This window comes from Sus scrofa, chromosome 11 (genome assembly GCF_000003025.6).
Source record: "Sus scrofa isolate TJ Tabasco breed Duroc chromosome 11, Sscrofa11.1, whole genome shotgun sequence".
Lineage (NCBI taxonomy): Eukaryota > Metazoa > Chordata > Mammalia > Artiodactyla > Suidae > Sus > Sus scrofa.
This window is the reverse complement of record NC_010453.5, coordinates 28158416-28182142: the sequence shown is the minus strand read 5'-3', so window position 1 is coordinate 28182142 and position 23727 is coordinate 28158416.

The following is a 23727-nucleotide window of genomic DNA, read 5'->3' as shown; positions in this document are numbered from 1 at the left end:
GAACCATGAGGTTGCGGGTTCGGTCCCTGCCCTTGCTCAGTGGGTTAACGATCCGGCATTGCCGTGAGCTGTGGTGTAGGTTGCAGACGCGGCTCGGATCCCGCGTTGCTGTGGCTCTGGCTACAGCTCCGATTGGACCCCTAGCCTGGGAACCTCCATATGCCGCGGGAGCGGCCCAAAGAAATAGCAAAAAGACAAAAAAAAAAAAAAAAAAAAAAAAAATCTACTAATTCCCAGGATTTCCAGGAAAAACCAAATGAATAGAGGCTGATGATGAGGAGTGGCTTGTGAAGGTGGAATCTGGCAGATTGTAATAGAATTTTGATCCCCAGAAAATGAATGATAGCTCTGATTGACCACAACCTTAATTTTAATCCTGATGTATTTAAAAAATCCAGTTTGATTAATGTCATTATCTTTATTAGTAGCAAAGGTGATATTTGATATAAATCTGAAGTACTACTGTAAAGAAACATGTACTGCTACAAAAAACAATTCTGCTAAAATGATACAATTTTTTAGCCTGCTTTTTCTCAGACTAAGTGTGTACAGTCAAAATACTGTGTAAAAAGTTGCCTGGCTTAGACTATGTTTGTTCCACCTTCAGTGTAGTTACGTAATGCATTTGAAATTGATTTGGGTTCATTTGTTTCTGTTTATATTAAATGTTAAGGTTTTTTTTTTTCTTCCTTCTATCTGTGTTGATTTATTTATTTTAAATCTGTAGACAGAAACATGTTCCTTAAAGTCAAAAGGATAAGAAAAGTAACACTTGGAAAAATGTTATTTGCCCTCTAGCTCTTCCAGTCCATCCTCTTTTACCACACAGGAAATCAGTTTCACCAATTTTGGCTTATTCTCCCTTTGTATCTTTATGCAAATCCATGCACAAAACCCACACACATTGCTTTGTTTGCTTATTCCCTCTGCTGTTTTACGCAAAGGAAACATAGGGCATTTGCTTATTTGAGTTTGATTTGTTTTGCTTTTTTCATTTGACAGTAAAAGCTGGGAATCATCCTATAGAGGCTCATTTAGATCGTCCTCATTCTCTCCTATGTCTGCAAAGCAAAGCATTGTGTATGTTTACCTTAGCATGGGTGTCAACAATCTCATATATCTGGTAATTTAGGTAACTCTGATTCTTTCATAATTAAGAAAATGCCAGCAACAACATTGCATGTATTATATTTTCCCAATGTCATAGCCCTTTATTTTAGTGGACAATAAAGAGAACAATCATTTAACCAACACAAAAGTTACTCTTTTCTTTTACATTATGAAAGGAGAGTATCTGAGCTAAATAATTATTCTGCTTTTATGATAAATAAATCTATTTTCTAAAAAGACATTCATGTAAAATTACTTTATGCGAAATTATGCAAAATGAATTTGATTATACCCTGGGCAATAAGTAGAAGGTAAGAATGTGTCTGTTTATGTGTGTGTGTGTGTGTGTGTGTGCACACGCATGCTTGCACGTGCACATACATGCACACAGAAATGTGAAATCTGAATGGTTATTTCATATACTCACATCTGAAGTTACAAATTTACTCAGATTGTTAAAGTATTTCATTTACTTATTTAATTAGCTGGCCAGTATTTTATAAGTAAATATCTGTTATACTACTGTCCTTGGTCCTTAAATCCTTAAAATTTGGTACATATGACCAAAATTGTTTAGTTTTATAGTCTCAGTACTTTGAATTGAAAAACTCAGTTGACACTATTTTAATATGATAAGACAATGACCAATGAGTTAATAATTTTGTACAGGTCATTTTTCTACTTTTACAGCACCTGATAAAATTGAAGATAATTTTGTTTATTCTTGTTTTTACTTGTTATTACATAACTAAATAATTCTGGTTGAGGATTTTTATAATAAGAGTGTAGAACCATGCTCATTGCATAATTTACCTCCAATGTCATTATGACATAGCTTCCATCATTTGTCATGAAAATATTCTAGGGAAAAAAATTGATGCTAGTCTTACCCATTTACATTGTTGTTGTTGTAAGTACTTAGAGGATAATGTTAATTCTCTAATTAAATAGTTGTGTAAAGTAAGGAATTTAGAGCTTTTTTACTTTTGGCAATCATGGGAAAGATAACAACAAAGACACTTGTCATTGAACAATATTTTAATGATCAAGTCATTCTCCCTTAACAGAAATTCTTTATTGTGATTATCATGTAGCAATTTCTGCTTTAATTACTCTCCTTACTGGAGTTCTCTAGTGGCACAGTAAGTTAAGGGTCTGAAGTTGTCATTGCAGTGGCTTGTATTGTTGCTGCGTTACAGGTTTGATCCCTGGCCCAGCAACATCCACATGCCCAGGGAGTGGCCAAAAAATAATAAGAATTATATTCTCCTTATTTAATCCTTGAAACTATCTAATGAGGAGTTTGTCTGGGACAACTCTGCAGTTCTAGTTTATAAGTATCGTCATAATGTATTTACTAACATTATATGTGTGTGTGTGTGTCTATACATATGTGTATAGTCGTGTGGTGTGTGCATGTAAGAGAGAATGAATGTTTTGAAATAAATAAATGAGAAAATCCAGCAGAATGTACTCTTCCAGTTTAACAGAGAAATGTTCAAGGTAATCTTCAAAATACTTCCAGAGTACATTCTGTTTAAAATACCAAAATCACCAGAAAATGCTGGTGAAATTTTGAATGCAGTGTAAATCATATGAAAAAAAAAAGATGATCCAGGGAGAAAGGTCATCAAATAGATCTTTATGTGACAAAGTACGTGACAGAATCACCAATCATCTGAGTATTAATTCAGGTTTACATTAATTTAATGGTAGGTAATGTACAGAAAGAACATTTGAGTTTTGCTGATATTTTGGATAAAAATAGGAGTTGAATGAAGGGTTCATAAATCAATGACCTGACATCAAAGGCCTGCCATATATCCCCAGCATGTAAGACAAAGAATAGATTAAAAATAATAAAATTAACTTCACCCTTATAAATTTATACTGTAGGACTAAAAGGTAAATAGAAACTTAAAGACAAATCCAAATATCATGACCCTTGGTGACTTAGAATAAAAATACAGTTAGCAATTACAAATATTATGTTGCATTTTTGTGCCTTATGTTCACAATTCTTTTTTAGAATTGTAGTGAAGTAAACTGTAATAATGTTTTCTCTTTGTTTACAATCTTATACTATTCTGAAAATGTCTGGGTGCATGCCATAATAAATACCCTCAAGCCTTTCCACTGATAGAATGGCCTTAAAATAAGAAATCAGTTCACATTACTGGCTGCCTACTAAGTGCCAGAGAATGTGCAAAGATATTTCCCCACATTTTCCCATTAAACCTTTTAGTACTCTATATGGCAAATACAATTACTTCCCTAATTTTTCAAATGAGAAAACTGAGACATAATTTAAGTTAATGGTAGGGAAGATATTGAAACCTTAAACAATCTGATTCCAGAGATCAGTGAGATTAATCTTGATTTTGTTTTTTGGTGGTGTTGATTTTTTTCCTTTTTATTATCTTCTGAATCATTCAATTATTGCAGAGGAATAGCTAAGGGAAAAGAAAAAAAACCCTCAATATTCTTGAATCACAAAATGAAAAAGTTTTAAATTAGGTTAGTAAGCAGTGAGAAATGGTTGATGATTTTTGGATAAGTTATGTGAAACTAAATAAAAGATGATTTATCAATTAGGATATATTAAAGGGGGATTTAGATTGGTAAAATGAATGAATTATAAAGCTATTTTAATAATCTCCTATACAACAAAAATTAAATAAAGATGCTGATAATAGAAAAGTTATGGACACAAATTGAACAAGAATTATGAGAGTAGATTTTAGAAGGGTTAGCAACTGATTCCAGGTAGTCATCCGAGCAAGAGATCTTCAAAAAGCCTGATGAATATATAGAATGATTGGCCAACAGGATCTGCTGTATAGCACAGAGAACCCTACCCAGTAATCTGTAATAATCTATATTGGGAAAAAACCTGAAAAAGATTGGATATGTGTATGTGTGTAACCATAGCACTTTGTTGTACTGCAGAAATTATCACAACATTGTAAATCAACTATACTTCAATAAAAATTTTAAAAAGAAAATATGTAACTGGAATGGTGTGAGGGGTCAGTAAGATTTAAAATTAATTTTAGCTAAATAAAGGTAATGTTAGGTCATAGAAACAGAACAATTTTTTTTTTTAAAGACTAAAGCTGAGCACAGAACTTTAGGTTAAAAAAAAAATCACTGTTTATAAAAGCTACACAGCTATGCAGAGGAAATAAAGATATTACTGGAAGTTTCAAAGAAAGAACATTACACATAAGAAAAAAATATTGGAAACTCATGCAATTCCTGGACGGCAAAGAGAGGGGTTTAAAAAAGAAAAGAAGGTACAATGTCAAATTAAAGAAAGATCAGGTAGATTGATCATTTGATGTCAATACTTTAATGAGTTATTCAGGGACTTTAATAGAGACGTGCTCATCAAATATACATATATGGTAGAGAGACATAAACCAATATAATAAAAATGTGCAATTAATCACTTTTTCTTACTTTGGAACACATTGAAATTTATTTTTTAGGCTGAAACATTTAAAATATTTGTATGCATGTTTTAATGGGAACATAGTCTAGTCCTCATATTTATTATTCTTGGGATCCAAAATCCAAAGTAGGAAAGTTCAGTTTGAGAAAAAATAAAAAAGAATACTTGTCTTCAAAGATGGGGTGGGGAAAGCAGAAAAAGATGAATGAAAACAAAGAGAAATTATTCTAAAATGGACAGAAAGGAATTGAGGGAAATCATAATTGCAATTTAGATCCCAGGAAAATTAGATCAGAGCACCTACTGAGTAGTGGTGGGGATTTTGATAAAAGTGGAGGAGACTGTTTGAAAATTCTGGAATAAATGAATTATCAGGAAACCAATACAAGATGAATAGATAAAGTGTAGAGGATCAGGGAGTGTAAATTACGATTTTTTCTGGGCTACTCATGGCTGTGGTAAAGTGATAAGTGGATATTACTGAAAACCAGGACTCAACCAGGCAAGAAATGTAGCAATTCGATTTTGGTGAGACAGTCTGGGCTGTACTGTCGAAGTGGCTAACGCCTGAGTTGAAATCAGCATAGAAGGGAGTGAAAAATCACCACAGGAAATGATGGACTGAGTAAATGTTCAGTGCTTGCTCTTGTAGCAACAAAATGAAGATGAAAAAGTGAATTGACAGGAACGAAGGAAAGAGATAGTTTGAAAGACAAAGAGAGTTACATGAGAATTGAAGATAAAATTGACTTTGTGTTAGGAAGGTAAACACACTTTTAAATCATGATATTGGCTCCATAGTGGTATTTAGTCAAAGTAGAATGAAAGTCAAAGGCCTAAAAGTTGGGGGAAAGAAATGAGGGTTAGAAATATGTGTCAGAAATGCCAACAATGTGGGAGGTGAAGTTTCAGAGAATAATGATTTTAAAAAGAGAGTAAAGGGAAAGGTCTTAAAATACCCTCAACAATTTTGAAATAGAATTATAAAGTGAGAAGAATTGTTCTTCCTGATGTTAAGCCCTGGTCCTATAGCTATAACCAAGACAGTGTGGTGGAGCAATAGGCACGTGAATGAATGAGACAGAAAACAAAACCCAGAAAATTGATGTTAACAAATATGTCAGATTAACTTCTAAAAAAAGGAGCAACTGTAATTCAACAGAAGACATAAAGACTTTTCAACAAATAGTATTGGAACATTGACGATATATCGGTAAAAAAAATGAACCCTGACCTAACACTTGACCTTATATAAAAAAAACTAAATCAAGATGGATCATGGACTTCAATGTAAAACATAGAAATGTAAACTTCTAGAACATAAGAGAAAATTTTTGGGACCTAGGACTAAGCAAAGAGTTTTTGTGTGTAACACTAAAATCCCAATTTTTAATGACACTGTTGATAAATCGGAATTCATCAAAATGAAATAAATATATATATATACATATATATATATATATAGCTATATAGATCTTATTTTAAAAGTGTGAAAAGGCAAATGCCAAATTATGAGGAAATATTTACCAATTATATATCTGACAAAGGACTTCTAAATAGAATATATGAATAACTTTCAAAACTCAAAAAACAAATCAGTTAGAGATGGGGACAAACAAAAACAAAAAAAACAAAAAAAAAATGCATGGATACTTTACTAAAGAAGATATACAGGTGGAAAATAATCATACAAAAAATGCTCAATATCGGAGTTCCCATCATGGCTCAGTGGTTAGCAAACCTGACTAGCATCCATGAGGATGCTGGTTTGATCCCTGGCCTCGCTGAGTGGGTTAAGGATCCGGCATTGCCATGAGCTATGGTGTAGGTCACAGATGCAGCTCGGATCTGGCATTGCTGTGGTTGTGGTGTAGACCTGCAGCTACAGCTCCGATTGGCCCCCCAGCCTGGGAACTTCCATATGCCATGGGTGTGGCCCTAAAAAGACAAAAATACCAAGAAAAAAATGTCATTAGCCATTAGAGAAATACAATTTAAACCATCATGAAATATAATGATACACTATCAGAATGGATAAAATGAAGCATAATTCTATATGTGAGCAATGATGGGGAGAAACCAGATCATTCATGTAGTACTGGTGGAAATGCAGAATAATATAATGACTCTAACATCTAGTGTAATGGGTAGTCTAATTCATAGCAGCTTCAGTAGATAAACGGTTAAATGAAATGCTATATTACCATGAACTATATCAAACAATAAAAATGAATGTATTATTGACACATACAACATACTGGACGAAACTTAAGTGAAGAAAGCCAATCTCAAAAGGATGCATGTGGAATAACTTCATGTATATAATAACATCTGTGAAATAACACAATTATAGAGATGATTAACAGGTTAATGGGTACCAGCATTTGATGGGGAGGTGGACAGAATGGATGTGGCAATGAAGGGATGACAAAAGGAAGCTTGTGATTGTATGATTTTTTTTTTGATTGTGGTATTGATAATGCAAGTCTACATATGAGCTAAAATCATATAGCAATACACATACACAGACACAGATGAGTACACATAGAACAGGCAAAATCCATTAAGCTCTATTGAATGCACCAATGCAAATATCTTGATTTTTGTATTGTATTATAATACGTAAGATTTAACATTGTGGGAGGGCAGGAGAATTTAACATTGTGTGAGACTTTCCTATGCATTACTTTGCAACCACCTATGAGTCTATTTTTTTCCTTCAAAATAAAAAAAAAAAAAGTTAAAAAATAAAGTGTGAGAAAAAAATATTATAGTAAAAGCTGTTGGGAATTTGGGGTAAACCAAGCTTTTAAAGTTTGCTCTTGCTTACAAGGGGGATGGTGAATAGATATTTTAAATGAGCAGAATAACTTTGGGAAGAATAAAGAGAAAATGAGGGGAATTATTTAATAAAAGCAGTGAATAATGGTTTCTGAAGCATTTTATTTGGAGCATAGATATGTTCGTTTTTCACTCCAGTAAAAGAAATAGAGAGAACAGCCTCCATTCAAAGATAGTGAATCAAGGAAGACCAATAATTAAAAATATAAACATAGAGTTATGTCAGTGGAAAATTAGAATATGTAGAATGGATAATGTTGATAGAAACTTTAGACTTGAATATTAAATGACATGATACTTTAGTAAGCAAGCAGGTAGATTTGAACTACCTTATATTAACTTCCTTCAACTCAATAAACTTTTCACTCTTCAACTTTTTAAACTAACAATCTAAGATGAAACAGTATCCAAAACACTAACCCAAAAGGTAAACCTCATGCTTTTTTGTAGCTTTATTTACAACATCCAAGACAAGGAAACAAACTAAGTGCCCCTTGATGGATGAATGGATGCAGAAAATTAGATATGTATGTATATGTGTGTACGTACATACATATGCATATCTATACATATGCATATATACTATATGTACATGAATATTATTCAGCCCTAACATAGAAGGAAATCTTGCCATTTGTGACAACATGGAAGAACCTTGAAGACATCATGAGATGTGAAAAAGTTAGACATAGAAAGAAAAATGCCATATGCTCTCATTTATATGTGGAATCTGAAAAACGAACTCAGATACAGAGCATAAATTGATGGTAGCCAGAATTGGAGGGAGGGAGGTGGGTTGACAATAGGTGGAGATAGTCAAAAGATACAAACTCCTATTCACAAAATAAATAAATTGTGAGGATGTACAGTTGTAACTATAGCTAATAACACTGTAGCATATATTTTAAAGTTACTAAAAGAGTAATCTCAAAAGTTCTCATCACAAGAATAAGGAAAAATCTGTAACTATGTGATAGATGTTTGCTAGATTTATTGTGGTGATTACTTCACAATATATACATGTACCAAATCATTGTGTTATACATCTACAACTAACACAATATGTCAATTATATCTTAATAAAGCAAATTTCAAAAGGAATGTCCAGCAAATGTCCCCATTTGCCTTACATGGAGTTATTCAGTATTGTTTGGCTAATTAATTCTAATAACAAATATTAGTAGTATAGATTGTGATTATGCTTTTTTAATATTGCCCAATCAATAAAAACTTTGTCAAGGATACATGAAATTAAAGAAGACATAATGAAAATGAGAGTTGATAAAGATTATACTTTCAGACAGTTGTAACAATATAAACTAAATCTATAATAGTTTCAAGTTAAGCAAGGCAATGACTGATGGTTAACCAATAGTGAAAAAATAAATATAAGTGCTTGCATTTTAATATTTTTTTTTCTGCCACACATGTGGCCTATGGAAGTTCCTAGACTAGGGGTCGAATAAGAGCTGCAGCTGCAGCTGCAGCCTATGCCACAGCCATGGCCACATCCATTCTGAGCTGCACCTGTGACCTATGCCACAGCTTGAGGCAATGCCAGATCCTTAACCCACTGAGCGAGGCCAGGGTTGGAACCCTCCTCCTTGAAGACGTTATGTCAGGTTCTTAAACCACTGAGTCACAATGGGAGCTACTTAATATGTTAATTTTTAAATTAGATGGGTTTTCAAATAAAAACTGCAAGTTATTAGGCAATTGATGTGAGTGTAACATGGTGTCAAATTCTAAACATAACTGATGCTGAAAGAAAGCAACTTGTTTTGCCAATCCTTATTTTTGCCTGGGAAGTTTTAATAAATATGTAAATACACAGATTTGGCAGGTAATGATTTTTCTTAAAAGATGTTTGTGGAAATCATCTAAATGTCACTTTTATCTACAACATCACCCCTACTTTCATAAAGTTATTAGAAGTATTTTAATAAACAGAAATGTATGAACCATGCCATTTATTATAAACAATATTTTGCCAGATGAACACTTTTCTGAATTACTAAGTAAAAGAACCACAATTTGATTTGAAACATTTCAGGAATATTTGATTGCAATTGCATGTGGAGGGGTTTTGTGAAGTCTTGTTGGAATGAACACATCTTCATGGGTGAAGAAACAAGCATTTTACTGCTTTTACAACAAAGAATTTTATGTATTTTAACATGAGAAAACATTTTAAAATCGTAGAATATTTTATTATTTGGGACAAAATAAGTATATGTTAAAATTCAGATATATTTAAAGGATGAAATATGTTGAATATATTTTACCACTTTAATGAAAATTTATGTTCTCATCGCTCTCATTTTCTCAGAAATATTCAATTTATTACATTATGGAAAATTTTCTTTACTAATATGTTTTCAAATGGTATTAGCCAAACATAGAACATAGGACAGAATTAATTAAATGTGGAACTATGGTTTAATGTAAAAAAGTGAAAAAAATACAAATTGTGGGTTTTCAGTATAAATATATTTAATTAACAAAATTAGCTACTCATGTGTTAGTCATCCTTTGCTACAATCATTAGAATTTCTGTCTATGATGTAGGTTCACTATGTTCTTTCTGAAAGTACAAGATGAAACAAGTTTCTAAGAAAAGATAACCAATTTCATTTAAATTATTGGATCAGAGTAAAAGGTCTAAGTCATCAATGACCTAAGTGAAGATTAATTTTCAACTCAATTTTTTAAATAATTTGTTTTTTATTTATTTTTTCTACTGTACAGCATAATGACCCAGTTACACATACATGTATACATTCTTTTTTTCTCACATTATTATGCTCCATCATAAGTGACTAGCCATAGTTCCCAGTGCTACACAGCAGGATCTCATCTCACTTTTGAATTGAATTGTTGAGTAAAATAAAATTTATCCATAGCAAATTGCAGTAATGGAAAATCCTTAAGAATATATTACTGTATTTAAAAATTTAAGAAAATAGGAGTTCCTACTATGGCACAGAAGATTAAGATTCCAGTGTTGTCTCTGTGGCAGAGTGAGTCGGATCCTGCTAGAGTGGGTTAAGTATCTGGCGTTGCGGCTGCTGCAGCATGCTTACAGCTGAAGCTTGGATTTGATTCCTGGGCTGGGAACTTCCATAGGCCACAGGTGTAGCCAGAAAAGAAAAAAATAAAACAAATTTTAAGAAAATAATATATAAGGCTATACATATATCTTACAGAAGGACATACATGCATTTGTGAGACATCAAGTTTACATGACATTTTAAAATTATTTTATATTTGTGACACATGTACTTTGTTTTTCTTAAATAGCTAAATGATTTTAGTTTACTTCATTTTGCTGGTATGGTTTTCCTCACAGAAAAAGGTTTCTGTTTTTCCTTCTAATCCAGGTAAAATTTTTAAATAAATTCCAATTTTTCTTTGATATAAACTGTCTCATTCTCTTTGACTATAATACCTTCTACAATTTCTTGGTGATATGAAACTCATATAAAATCCAATTTTGCACAACATAATGTATAAGAGCATGTCCATACTAAGAGCTAGTTCAGGGTAAGATTTTCTTAGATGGAAATGGATAGTCCATGCCACCTTATTTAACACTGGATTCTTAATCTTCTGTGCCATAGTAGGAACTCCTATTTTCTTAAATTTTTAAATACAGTAATATGTTCTTAAGGATTTTCCATTACTGCAATTTGCTATAGATAAATTTTATTTTACTAACTGCCATTTCATCACAAATTGAAGACTGAAGAAACAGCAAAGGAAATTTCAGGGAGCTTGCAATTCCTTCCAAAGCACTTATTTTACTAACATCTAGTAAAAAATTAACAGGTACCCTAACAATTTTCTCTAAAATCGTGGACTCCAAAACACTTGTTTACCAAACTTGGTTTTATTTTTTATGTGATTTCATCTCCTTTTTTTCTTTTTTCTTTTTGTCTTTTTAGGGTTGCACCTGTGGCATATGTAACATCCCAGGCTAGGGGTCAAATTGGAGCTGTAGCTGCCAGTCTATGCCACAGCCACAGCAACATAGGATCCAAGCTACATCTGAGACCTACACCACAGCTCACGGCAACACCGGATCTTCAACCTACTGATAGAGTCCAGGTACTGAACCTGCATCCTCAAGGATACTCGTCAGATTCATTTCCACTGAGCCACGATGGGAACTTCCTGTTTTTATTTTAAAAGAAATTTTAAGTATAACTTTCAATAATTGTTGGCATTTTATAAAGTCTAGATACATTTTCAATAGTCTTTCTTGTTCTAAAAATCAATTTGCTATATTTTGTAAGATACTTAGTGTCATCAATTATATACATAATTTTATACTGTTAACATAATTCAATAATTCTTATATAGCTTAGAGGTATAATATGTACATACAATGTGAAGTTATTAGAAAAAATGATACTTTATTAAACTGCTCCTCTGAAATACACTTTCCCCCAAAATATAAGAATTTTGCTACTAATAATACTATGCTAAAATTATTACAATATATAAAAATATAATACTCATTAAGGTATTCATTTTCCAAATCATCTCAAACTTCTCATAACTACTGGTTCCTAAGGCAAAAAGATCAAGTACATGTCCAGAGCAAAACATGTAGTTCAATTATGCACTGTACATAAGAGAGGCAAAATTATATAGGAATGATTTTTCATAGCTGTGTATTTCAATTTGTAGGAACCAATCAATTAACTATTACAATACGTTTCAAGAAGAGAAGAGAAAAATGAAGATGAAGCCAGCTGAAAAGTGATACTGAGTGCATGCTAAAAGCTGCAGTGGATAGTAAACTAATGTAATTCAGGGCACTAGAAGGCAAAAATTATCATTCTAATGCCTTTCCTGACTAGTTTTGGAATCTCAGGCAAGCTACTTTAATTCTCTAGGTTTCAGTGCCCTCATTTATAAAATAAGAAGCTCAGCCTAGCCGCTTTTCTTTTATTTATTTATTTATTTATTTTATTTTCCCACTGCACAGCAAAGGGATCCAGTTATCCTTACATGTATATATATATATATATATATATATATATATATATATATATATATATATCTTTTTTTCCCCACCCTTTGTTCTTTTGCAACATGAATATCTAGACATAGTTGTCAATGCTACTCAGCAGGATCTCCTTGTAAATCTATTCTAAATTGTATCTGGTAACCCCAAGCTCCCAATCCCTCCCTCTCCCATCAGGCAGCCACAAGTCTATTTTCCAAGTCCATGATTTTCTTTTCTGTGGAGAAGTTCATTTGTGCTGTATATTAGATTCCAGTTATAAGTGATATCATATGGTGTTTGTCTTTGTCTTTAGGAAGATGTGGTATATATACACAATGGAATACTACTCAGCAATAAAAAAGAATGACATAATGCCATTTGCAGCAACATGGATGGAACTAGAGAATCTCATACCAAGTGAAATGAGCCAGCCTAGCTGCTTTTCAACCATCACTTAAAACATTGTGATTCTACCAACTAAAATGGCAGCACAATTGACTAACACTTAAGTGTCCACATTTCCCTCCAAGGAGAGGTGAAATATAAAATGAAGGGAAAGCCTGCAATCACTCTGGACACGAAAAGCAGGGTAGCCTGAATACACTAGAATTTCTGCCAGCCACAAGGTGGTTGCTACCAGATTGAAAATAATACCTAATGTTGTATTCACAAGGAATGCCTCTGACTTCTGACAGAATATGGTTTCCTGGGGAATAAGAAAAGATTGTGACCAAATGGGGAGTCTTGAGTTCTCCTCAGCTTGACTCAACTTCAGACACACTTTCTCTATCATAGATTCTAGGCCTTTGACCTTCCTTTTCTTAGAGCATTTGCTTTAGAAAACTTTTGAATTATGAATTATTTCTCTACCCCTTTGAGACCTAAATCTTCTCCCACCCTCTTTTACAACAAAGGAATGTCTTTCTCAATGACCTGGGAGCCATGGTTCTAAAGTACAATCCTTCAGATTGTTTAACATCTTCCAGTCTCTACGGGAACCTAGGAGTCTAATCGTCTAATTTCAAAAGGGGCAATTAGCAAATGCTAATGGCTTAATCACACCCTCCTCCCCTAATTTTCTACATCAGTCTCCCACTAGGTCATCCCAGCTCTTAAGAGATCCCTTGTCATTTATTTCAAGAGACTTGTGTTCATTCTCTCTCCCCTACTCTAATAGTCTGGAATAAAGTCCTCCTCGTCTGTTTAACTCTGCTCAATACAACTTTTCTTTGACAACTCTGACAGAAAATAAATGGTCTTTCAACATTAATAGATATAATATAAAATAAAGATTTAATAGTCAAATTATATTGAAACATATACACAAAAAAATACTAAATATACAAGGAAGGATTTTTTTCAGAAATAATTTTGGAGTGATGTATTAAGAAATTCCTCAGATTGAGCTCCAGTCGTGGCTCAGCAGAAATGATTCCTACTAGGAACCATGAGGTTGCAGGTTCAATCCCTGATCTTGCTCAGTGGGTTAAGGATCCAGTATTGCCATGAACTGTGGTTGTAGGTCTCAGATGCGGCTGGGATCTAGCTTTGCTGTGGCTGTGGCGTAGGCCAGTGGCTACAGCTCGGATTAGACCTCTAGCCTGGGAACCTCCATGTGCCGTGAATGAGGCCCTGAAAAAAAGAAAAAAAAAAATTCCTCAAGAGTTCCCATTGCGGCTCAGTGGAAATGAAAGTAACTTGTATTCATGAGGATGCGGGTTTAATCCCTGAGCCCATTCAGTGGGTTAAAGATTGTGTAGCTCGCACACGCAGCTCAGATCTGGCATTGCTGTGGCTACAGTGTAGGCCAGCAGCTTCCATCTCCAATTTGACCCCTAGCCTGGAAGTATACATATGCCTCACTTTCTGCCTTCAAAAGCAAAAAGCAAAAAGCAAAAAAAAAAAAAAATTCCTCATGTTTTTTTCTGTTTTCAAATTCATCAAAAATTGAGAGAGATTGTGGGAGGATAGAGGAGTGGATAAAGGGAAGTTCTAAGACAGAAGAAATATAGTGAAACATTGCAGGTAGAATTGTGGTGCTGGTTATATGAGTATTGCTTGTAAAATTCCCAACTTCTTTGTATGGTTGAAATATATAATAAATATACGTTGAGAAAATATGCTTGAAAATTGTTGAAAAGCTCATTTTAAATTTTTAAAGAGACTTTGGATCCCGAGTTAATTTCACATTCTAGTATAATGTTCAGAAGGGAGAAGTGATCACTTGTCTTGCTAGGTATTTTGTAACAAAGGATATTCATTAGAACATAAATGGATTGAAAAAAGAAAAAACAAGACTCATCTATGACTGAAATTTTTAATGATTTAGAATATCACTAGAAAAATAGATATTTAATTCACAAGGTTTCTAGCAAGCAGAACAACGAAGCTTGTGCAACTTAATATATCTCTTAGTGACTGCAGAACAATGCATTATGCTGAATTTGACAATTGTGAAATGCACAAACCAGAAAGCTATTCCATATATTTGATTGTCATTGTTGAGCTTTGAAATTGGCTTCCTACCATTGCTACAGTCCTGGGAGTTAGACATACTCCAAATATGAGAAGGCATCATGGAATAGTGGAAAAGTAAGTGGATAAATTCCTTTATCACTGGAGAGAAAGATTTATTGAAATTTTAACCTGTCACTTAAGTTTTCTGATCATCAATTTGTTCATCTGTAAAATGTGGTCCTGAGATAGAGTATGTAAAGCTCTTGACATACTACAGTTCTTCAAGATATGTAACTTAATTTTCCATTCTATTAATATAAAGCAATAAAAACAGACAACTAATGAATCATTTCACCCAATATTAATGAACTAATGTTTAAAATAATGTTAATTATTTATAGTTTGAAAAAATTACATGGACATTTCTATCTAATGATTTGAGACTAAAGTTTGACTGTGGTGTTGTCTATTATTCTCAAGAGTGTGGTTGCTTTGAGCAAGTAGAATTTCACTTTCAGAAAATGTAAATGCTTTAGAAAAATTACCACATCAGAACTTTGGTGTGAACATAAAGGGGTAAAAATGACAATTGCAGCCATTCTAAATTACTACCATAATCTTAAAAATCATATTATTAATATCATCAGGACCATGTCTCTCTACTAACTTTTATAAAGGTAAAACTCAAACTACCCGTGCGCACGCGCGCGCACACACACACACACACACACACACACACACACACACATGCACCAAGGCACCCACAGATCACACCTTGAAATACAAAGAAACAAGAAGCAAATGCAATAAAACATACTGGAAAAAATTTGCTTTCAAAAGACATTTCCAGTTCAGCTAGTGTGAGAAGTTTTTTTGTTTTTTTCTATTTACTAAAGCCAAATAAAGTGTGTTTTAACAGAGACATAATTAAAAATGTATCAGGTTCCTTGTCCTTATTTTGGCAAAAGACACAAAGGTGATAACCCGCTCAGCCAGGCAGTAAGAAAGGTGTTTATCTGTGCAGTGTAGAAGTAATATGATTCAGTCACAGCTAATGTGTTTAAAGTGCCTCCTGGTACTTGTCTTCTCCTGATGTCAACACAGGTCAAATCTCTCAGTGACACATTTATCTCTTGGGAAAGTCGTGTGTGATAGGATCCATCTAAATTGAAAGAGTTGTTTTGTAACTTTACTAATTAAGGAGAAGAAATAATTGAAAGTAGAACACGACAGAAATATAGGTATTATAATCGTTTTTTCCTAGATTAAAGCAAATAAAACGTAAGGGGAAGGTACTCACCTTAATGGTGAAATACAGTTGTTCCAACCCATGGAATGAGACATTCATGTCTCTCAGCAGCAGACAGCCATTTATTTTACGAGGATTTTTTATAACAGCCAGTTTTGCTGTATTCCAACATTCTTTTAAGTCCATTAGCAGATGTATTAAATATAAATGATGTAACAATGAAGAATAAATATGTTCAAAATTATTCAGAGAATGTAAAGTGACCCATAACTTAAAGTATAAATAGTAATCATAAATACAAAATTTTAAATAAAATATGTTTAGTTGTTGTTGCTTTTGTTTTAACTTCTCAACTGTCATGTGCTTCTTTACCACTGTTTTCTGGTCATGAAACACTTTTATATCTGAATCGGTTCTCCTCTAGTTTCATTACACACCACTACCAATTTGGCGTGTGGCTATCTCAGAAGAGGACAGGGTTTCTAGAAGAGGAAGCAAAAATTTGGCTAGTGGGTCACTAGGGTTTCTACCCCATGATTCCTGTAACTATGAATCTTGGTTGTGAGAGAATTAGCACCAAATGTTGGATGTTGATTCAGACTAAAACTTTGAAGAATGTTGCCCCACTTCTGCAATGTGTTCTCACCTAGCTGGCAGAGGTAAATAACTCTTTAAAAGACTATTTCACCATTCTATCAAACCAGCTGGATGGTGGGGACCATCACAAGACCAGTGACTTCAGTGAGCACAAGCCCACTGATTGGCATAACTGGGGAAAGAGGCTGAATGGAATCCACAGAATGGGCCATCTTGTCTAATTGATTACTATCCTCCTCTGCTAATGTCACCCTCTGGTGAGTGTTCACATGGGGCATGAATATCTTTGTCCTCTTTATCTATTCAGAGAAGTCCACCCACATATCTCTTCCCCCAATTTTTAGATCGCAAAGTTTCCAAACAGCTTTCTTCCAGATCCCTGACCATTAGTCAAACTATTGGCCACAGCCCACTATTTGTTGTATAATCATACATCTGATAATTTCTCCTTCCAGTCAGGTACACTGCTCAATATTCTGTACATTTCAAGAATTTTCCTTAACCACTATCCTTCAGAGATGTCCCATAAAGAGACTATAGTGTTCTAGCTGCCCACTTTTGAGTGACATCTGCATATCATGTAGAATGATCTGTACAATTGGCTCAAGTCTTCTCTTCCTCTGGCAACTGAGTCGGGAGGTCCCACATGTGATCATAAGTATACGCTGAGAGAAAGAAGCCAGTTGAGCAGAAGTGGGGACTATGAGCATGTGGACCACATATTCCTGTAATTTCATATGCCTTCAAGACATATTGGATCCCAATCATATACACAGTACTTTCATTTGATGATGGAATACAGCTGTGCCTGCCCAATTTTTTGGTGTGGTAGGTCAGATATTACCCAATTCATGATGGGTCACTCAGATTGATAGCAAATTGGTAGCCCATGGGTGAGTATTCAATTTAAGCCCAGTAGACATCAAAGAACTATTTCTTAAAAGGAGAATAGGTACCCACAGAGAATAGCAGGGCTTTGCTTGAATCCATATCTGCTGCAATAGTGAATCCGTATCTCGTAAAACAGCTACAATTGGCATCATCACTTGGTTCAGGTTTCAGCAATTCTTTGTAATTCTCCAAGATTCATCTGTCGTCGGCAGAGGCCAAATAAGCAGGTCAATTGGGGTTGTAGTGAGAAACATTATGCTCACATCCTTCAAGTCCTTTATGGTGGCACTAATCTCTGCAATCCTACGAAGAATGTGGTATTCCATTTGGTTTATTACTTCCCTAGATAAAGGAATTCTAGTGGCTTCTAGTTAGACTTTCTTACCATGATAGTGTGCATTTCATGGTCAAGAAACCAATACGGAGATTCTACAAGCTGCTGCGTATATCTACTCCAGTTTTGCACTATGGAACTTGAGGAAAAACCAAAGGACCCACATTTCCCAGAGTGAGATGAATCCATAAGTCTGTACTCTGACTGATGAGTCACAGTGACATTTTTGGTCTCCTGGAGTTAGTGTCCGTTCAGAGTTCATGCTCAATAATACCTGAAAGTAAGAGGTTTTTTTTCCTTTTGTTACCTTGGTAAAAGGCCATAGAACCATTTGAAGAAGCTGGGAAAAAATTAACAGTATTTTAAGAGAATACTAAATAGACTCTTTTCTCAAGAGGATCTAGCCTTCATTTCATTCAGTTTTAGGTCTATCTATAAACTGGCTCAAGTCTGGGAGTTGATTATGGGGCCATGGATCTGTTTTTATGATTCAGGCTGACTTTTCTTTACTGGACCTAGAACTTTTCTGCTTAGGCAGATCAAACAAGAATTTAGTAGGCAATACAGATCAAGTAATAACCCCCCAGGCTTCCTATTTATTTCACTTCTAGGAATACCATGATCAACTAGCCAATACCATAAATCTGTGCAAGTCAGACTATGTTGATGGTTACTTTTACTCTTCTGTACAAACCCATCTTAACTTTTGGTGGTTGGGTGCCACCAGACGGCCTCTGACATCCTGGAATCTGATTATTCCTATTACATTTAGGTTTCCCAATTCAGTGGTGATGGTTCCCATTGTAATATCTTTACTACCTACAGAGAATAATAATTAAGGGGTCTTTAAGACCCCTGACTAATTAGTGTTCCCCTCACTAATTCATTTCTCACAGTATTGGTGACGTATATGGTTTTCTGAATACTCCCCATGTGAGTGAGTAAGCCTGGCAATGACAAATCCATTCTAACCTACTAATCTACTTAAGTCTTTGAATCCTTTCCACTACTTTAAACCAGGGCAGGTCTGGCATTATCAGTAGTCTCACTGTGGGGTATATTTTTGATCTGTGTTTCAGCCAACCATCCAAACAATTAGAACCCTCTTAAATCCTGAGTTACAACATTAAATAGAGAATCTCTTTTTAGTGAGCCAATATCAATAAATTTAATTCAACCAGTTGGAGGATAAGATTCTGCACTTGATTTTTAATGATCTCAATCCTGTGACTATAGGAGATAAGGGTCTCCTTTAAGTTCCACATAGGAACTTTCAGGTTGCTAATGCATGTTTGAGCTGGTAATTCAATTCACTGAGCTCATCATTTTTTTTCTCCACTTTCTCAGGAAACATTAGCAACAACCAGCCAACTTCATTATATTCATTAGTTTTCCAAAAATGTTTAAAAGTATTGTGTACATTCAGCACCTTGATTCTCATAAGTAGTTGATCAGGAGTATTCAATGAAGATATTTTGTGAATTTCTCTAAATATTTAATACCATGAACTCTCAGTGCTCTCTTTACTACTGGAAACAGAGGCACTAATGTCTATAAATCGAATAACATTGGAGAGCTAATGCCAAAAAGTTCAGAATCAATTCAGAAAACTCATCCTTAAAATTCTGTTCTTCTAGAACCACACTTCATACCAAAATCATCTGTATTAATCAGGGTTCTCCGGAGAGGGTTCGTTGCATATATAAATATGGGCCATAAAACACAGGAGGTAAGTGTTATAGTCCCAGTCCAATTCCAAAAGCCTGAGAACCAAGACAGCTGATAATGTAAGGTTCAGTTCAAGCACAGGAGATTTCTGTCCCAGCTCTAAAACATGCAGAGACACGAAATTCTCTTACTTCATCTTTTGTTCTATTTAATCCTCTATCAGTTCGGATGAGACCCACCAACATTGGGAAGAACAAACTGCTTTACTCAACCTACCAATTCAGATGCTAATTCCATCCAGAAATACCCTCATAGTAACACACAGAACAATGATTAAGCAAAATTCTGGGTATTCTGTGGTATAATCATTTTGACACATAGGAATAACTTTCCCAGTCTTCCTCCTTCATCCAGGCCAGAATCTCTTTTTTTTTTTTTTTTTTTTTTTTTTAGGGCTGTATTTGCAGCATAGCCATGACAGAAAGTCCCCAGGAAGAATCTCTTAAAATAGTCCATCTGTCCTTTCTCCTGTGGGACTGGGAGGGGATGCTTCTTTCTTTTCTTATCTTCATTTTAGCATCTCAGTCTATCCTGTCTTCTGTAACATTGCTCTCTCTTGTTTTCAGCCCTTTTTTTTTCCTCTGGTCACTCTTCTATTTCACTGTTGTTTTCCTACCTTTTGAATTTCTAAGGTTTCTACAATTAGAAATTAAATACATCTTGCTAAAGTATCAGATTATTCTATATAAAAACACTACTTGTAACACATAAGCCCACATGCAACATGCTTTTTAAAGCTAAAAAACTGTTATAAGACATATGGCATGATTGATAACACACTGGGAGGTATATAAAAGAAAGATACATTATTATTTTTTTTGTATTGCAAAGGGGTGGGATCGATAGGAAAAATAAAAAAAGAGGAAATTAAAAACATTTAAATTACAATTTAAAAGCCATTAAAAGACTCATTTAACGTGAGCTTAACTTTAAAAACAAAGAACATGAGAGATGCCACATAAAATAATAAAAAAGTTGTCAGAGTTCCTATCGTCGTGGCGCAGCGGAAACGAATCAGACTAGGAACCATAAGTTTCCGGGTTGGATCCCCGGCCCCGCTCCGTGGGTTAAGGATCCAGTGTTGTTGTGAGCTGTGGTGTAGGTCACAGACTTGGCTCGGATCCCACATTGCTGTGGCTATGGCATAGGCCAGCAGTTGTATCTCCTAGAAAAGCGAAAAAAAAGAAAGTTGTTGTCAAACAGTCTCTTTTCTGATGTTTTTAATTATCACATCTACTAAAATAAATGGGGAGGGGGCAGGGCAAATTTTATATTATTAATTATGGAAGCTGTGTGCATAAGTTCCAGATCTAAAATTAAAGACCCCATGTCAACATGATACAGTGTTATGTTCAGTATAATTAAATTCATAAAAAAATAATTACACTGTGGCTTGAGATAAGGTTGTGAATAAGATTATAAATGTGTAGCAAGGAAAAGTTACAATTCTTCAGTAACACAAAGAGTATTCAATATCAACGTACAGCTTGAACTCCAATTAAAAGGTTCTATTGTGCTCTTGACTTCTTACCTCTTAAATTCACTCTAGAAACTGAACACCAAATGTAAGGACCTGTGACTCATTGCCAACAGAATCCTCTGGCAAACCTGCAAAGATTGTTATTGTTTTTGAGAATCTTTGAAACTGAAATTAGAGTGTTGAGCAATACAGAGACAGTTTGACTAAAGAGTAAAGCCAACTTGAAATTAAGCCATTGCCTGTAATTTACATTTTAGTTGGTGGCGACTTGCCGTAATCAACGACTCACTTCATAAACATGTCGCTCTCTACTGTGCATGATACTTTTCTTTTATGGTACATTGACACTGTGAATGTGCTAGAACCAATGAAAAGCCTCACTTCTTTTGACCCCTACGAAGAGTATCTAATTGGATTTTTCCCTTTATTTCATTTTCATAATGTGTTAGGTATTCAGTTCTCACTTGCTCAGCATGAACTTCTCTGTGTCTCTAATCTTGCCTTTAAGAGACAATGGATCATTAGCTAATGAGGTAGTTGACTGTGATATTCTCTCTACAGCAATGGAAAGAAATGAAACCAGTGACTAAAGACAAAAAATGTAAAAATAATATACGTTTCATAATATAGAGTACAAACCACTAAACAGGATAAAGATATGTAGGTCCAAGTGGCAAAAAAAATGCCTAAAATAGCCCTGTCGATGTTAACAAACTAAGGAAAGTTGAGATAGTAGAACAAAATGGTCTAATCATTTTCAGAATTGAGGGTTACAAGAAAACATTAAAAAGACAAAAGACAAACTCATTTTTAAAAAACATGACCTTAAAATCATATTCATGTTTAAAAGATAAATGAGGAAACAAAAATGCCTATGCTTTGATATTTTTTAAAGGTTACCATTCATTTTTTTTTTTTTTTTTAATGGCTATACCTGCGGCATATGGAACCTCCCAAACCAGGGGTCAGTTGGAGCTGCAGCTGCCAGCCTATGCCATATCCATAGCAATGCCAAATCCGAGCTCCATCTACAAACTACACCACAGCTCATGGCAATGCCAGATACTTAGCCCACTCAGTGAGACCAAGGATCGAACCCACATCCTCATGGATATCAGTCAGGTTCTTTAGCCATTGATCCAAAACGGGAACTCCCAAGGTTACCATTCTTGATCTTTCTATTTGGATTATTATAATTTGAAATAAGACAATTTGAAAGATGATTCATTTTTAAAACTCCTCCAGAACATACAAGCTATACGATTCAATAAGGGTAAGAATGACACAATTGTGTCTTTGTTTTATGTCCGAGTGACTAGTGCTCTTCAAGGATATGAACCATCTTTGTTTTTTAAGTGCCAAGGGAGCTTGTTTATCTTATTGTTATTCAGTCTTGTGAGACGTCTTTCTCACTTTCCTGTTATTTTTACTCACTTCCTTTACTCAGGCAGTGTTAGGAAGTGAATTTTGTACATGCCTAATTCCTTGTTACAATATATAGTTTTGTGATCTGGAGGGTATAACTCTCCTGCAGCCTTGTTATTTACTTCTTTTTTTAATTCTCATTTTGTATCCTAAGCCGCTTCTCTTCATTTTAATTCTCAACTGCTCACATTCACACATATATTACTTTTCCTGTAGTAAGGTGTCTGTGACTTGGCACCTGCAGTGAGCTGGTATATACAATATGAAAATTGAAGAAAACCCAGTGTAGCTTATCCACACTCATTACTGCGACTTATTTGTATGCCTTGTTATATTGTGAAAGCTAGAATTTTATTCCTAGAACACAATTTATATACCTTCCCACTTGCTCCAAAAGGGATCGACAGAAGAAGCAAGAGGTAAAGGACTTAAAATGCCATATTTGGAAGAAAATCTAAAGATGCTGAATCAAATTATGGTCATTTTATACGTGGAGAACTAGACCCTTTTCTGAGTTCTTAGGCATGGGCAATGCAAATGTGAAATTTCATTTTGAGTTCAAGTGAATTTGTTCTAAACCACTAATACACACTATAATATGAAAGATAGATAGATGATAGACAGCTAAATAGACACTCAGCATGTAAATATTGAACTTCTTCAGTCTCAGTTTTGATTGAGACATAACTGCAATCAATATTGACTATAAATATATACTGCTAATTATTCTTGTTTACTTGAAGAGGAAGATTAGCCAAAATTATCATGGCCCCCTTATCTATATGATGGGTTTAAAAAAAAAAAAAAAGATAGAGAGTGGTTAAAAAGAAAGAGGCTATTTTTTTTGGGGGGGGGCATAGTTAACTTACAATTTTGTGTTAGTTTCAGGTGCACAGCAAAGTGAATTTGTTATACATATACCCATTCTTTTTCAGATTATTTTCCCATATAGACCTTCACAGAGTATTGAGTCGGGTTTCCTGTGTTAAACAATAAGTCCTTGTTACTTATTTATTTTATGTATTATAGCATATATATGTCAATCCCAACTTCCTAACTTATCCTCCCCCCAACATTTCTCCTTTGATAACCATAAGTTTGGTTTCACAATCTTTGAGTCTGTTTCTGTTTGGTGAATGAGTTCTTT